This window comes from Myotis lucifugus, unplaced genomic scaffold (genome assembly GCF_000147115.1).
Source record: "Myotis lucifugus unplaced genomic scaffold, Myoluc2.0 scaffold_687, whole genome shotgun sequence".
NCBI classification, from domain to species: Eukaryota; Metazoa; Chordata; class Mammalia; order Chiroptera; family Vespertilionidae; genus Myotis; species Myotis lucifugus.
Window position 1 is genome coordinate 301,043 of NW_005871735.1, and position 3,018 is coordinate 304,060.

Genomic DNA, 3,018 nt, shown 5'->3' on the forward strand with positions numbered 1-3,018 from the left:
TACTCGCCAGCTCTGGCTGCCTCTGGCCTTTCCCCAGCGCCTGGCACCGCCTGCCGCCTGCCTCACAGATGAATCACAGCACGCCCCAGAGTTCGAGCCCTTGCTCGGGACCTCCCCTGCTTCTTGGCCTACTCCCCCCATCTGGCCTCTTTCCAGCTCCTACCTCTCGGCCCTGGGACCCCAACCTAAGTCTCATCTCTGGACCTTTGGACTTAGGATTCGAACCCAGTTTTCCCTGCCAGGTGGGGACACAGCTTTCAGTGCTCATTTGCCTCAGAAAGGACCTTTATCTTGGTTCTGCTCTGAAGCTGACTCCCAGTCTCAGCCCCGTGGCCACCACAGGTGGCCTGGGCCAGTCCCCGTGAAGGGGGAATGCAGCGCGGCGCAGGCCCCCCACCCAGCCCTTCGGAAACGTCTCCTTACTTGTCTTCAGCTTCTAGTTCTGGCAACTGCCAGAGAGACGCTTCCAAGTGAAAACGAATATCTCACTCCCCTGCTCGCAATTCCTTGGTGGCTGCCTCTCCCCTCAGGTCCAATCCCTGTTCCCCCGCACACAGCCCTTCCGGATCTGACTCAGTACGGGAGGCTGCAGGGTCTCTATGATGTCGTGGAAGGAGCAAAGGCTTACAGAGCAGCTTCACATCTCAGCTCTGCCAGCTGTTGGCTGTGTGACCCTCGGCAGGTAACCTCACCTCTCTGGACCACACCTTTCTCGTGTGCTATGAGAGCCATGCTGTGAGGACTGAGAATTTATGATTCTGTGAAGCATCTATCACAGTGCCTGGCACACAGTGCGTGCTCAAGAAAGCTTAGAAATTATTATCTCCCATCCTTCCATTTGGTGCTTCCGGCCCCAATTGGCAAAACTGACTTACTTGGGGATCCTGGACCGCACGCTTTTCATTATCCTCTCCATTTGGAAAGTTAACTACTCACCTCCACTCCCTCCTCCATAAAACATTTAAAGCCAATATATGCCTTTGCCCTGGCCGGTGTGGCTCAGTTGGTTGGGTGTGGGCCCCTGCGCTGAAAGGTTTGACTCCTGGTCAGGTCACAGGCCCCGGTTGTGGCTGGATACCTGGAAGGGGGCGTGCAGGAGGCAGCTGATCCATGATTCTCTCTCATTATTGATGTTTCTATCTCTCTCCCTCTCCCTTCCTCTCTGAAATCAATAAAAAATATCTTTAAAAAAAACACACAGAAGTGATTGTTCCTTACAATTCTGCAGGTTGACCCGGCAGGTCTTCATTTACTGTTGGCTGGGCTCTGCGGGGGTTGGATATTCCCAGATGGCCTCACTCACTTGACAAGCAGTTGATATTGAGCTGCCAGCTGGAGCCAGGCACTGCTGTCGTCCATGGGCCTCAGTTCGCTCGTGTAGTCTCTCGCTTCCTCACAGCATGGCAGCTGGGGATCAAAGAGGCATGTTACAAGTGGCAAACGTGGAAGCTGCAGGTCTCATAAGACCCAACCTCAGCAGTTACACAACCACGCTTGCCAAATTCTGTTCAAAACAGGTCAGGGCCAGCCCAGAACAAGGGGAGGGGAGACAGTGTGCATCTTGGTGGGAGAAGTGGCAGAGAACTGGCTGTCATCTTCAATCCTCCACATCCCCTGCTGTTACTCACCCTGTTATAGCTCTAATGACGTCCCTTGTCAAGATCTGCTCTTGCATCCGCCTCTGGGCCAGCTTCCATCTTAGGGCTCGAAAGCTGGCACCCACTCAAGTATTTCATTTGGTTCACAATGTGCTTTTATTTTTAATTAATTGCAACACTTAAAAACTGAGAGATTTTACAGAAAATTGGGATTTATAGTTTCTGCCTGACTAGGAGCTGTGCCCTCCAGTTGGGGAGGGTGCCCTGCCTGTTACCACCTTCTGTGGAACCCCTGACTCAGGTCTTTGAAGGTGGTCAGGTCTTCTCAGATACTGGGCACTTTGGATTGAGATTGGAAAGGATGTACACGCAGCTGGAAGCGGTACCTGGAGGCCATAACAATAGCACCGTCACGGTCAACAGCAGCAGTCCCCCAGGGTGGCTGCTCCACTGCTCTGAGCACCTTCACTTGTTTAGCTCTCACAGCAGTGATGCCGAGAGGTAAGGCACTTCTCAGGTGAGGATACGTTTTCCATTGATTTTTTTAGAGAGAGCGGAGGAGAGGGAGGAGGCAGGAGAGAGAGAGAGAAACATCAATGTGGGAGAGACACTTCAATTGGTTGCCTCCCTGACTAGGGCTGGGATTGGCCCTTGACCAGGAATTGAACCTGCGACCCTTTGGTCCCAGATGCTGGTGCTCTAACCACTGAGTAAACTGGCCAGGGCCAGGCAAGTTTAATATACTGTATGCCTTTCACAGGTGAGGAAAGTGAGGTGAATGGTACTCACAGGAGAGTGAGGTTTCAGAGAGAGGAGATAGTAGGTAGGGACGTCAGATCTCTCCACCCGCGAAGCCGCCACCACTGCGGTCTTCTAAGAGATTAACAAGAACCTTCGCTGAGCGCTTCTGCGTTTACTGGCTCCTTAGTCATCACAGCCACCCAACTGAGCGAGCCCTCACTTTCATGTCACCTCCTTTGCTTTGTATCTTTTTCTTTAAAAATAAAACAAAGCACTACATGCATGGCTAAAGCCCAGCCTCGCTCCTTCCTGGTGGCAGCTATCACTCTGAAGTGTTGGGTATTACCCTCGTGCAAATTTTGTACTTTTAACAAATGTTCGTTTTCCTAAACAGGTATCAGTGTTTTGTGTATTTTAAAACATAAATGATGCCTGGCCAGTGTGGCTCAGTGATTAGAGTGTTGGCCCATGCACCAAAGGGTCGTGGGTTCAATTCCCGGTCAGGACACATACCTTGGTTGCAGGTTTGGTTCGGGAGGCAACCAATCGATGTTTCTCTCTCCCCTGCCCCCCTCTTCCCTTCCTCACTTCCACTCTCTATAAAATCAATGGAAAAATATCCTCGGGTGAGGATTAACCGCCCTCCCCCCAAAAAACCTACATAAATGATATCATTCAA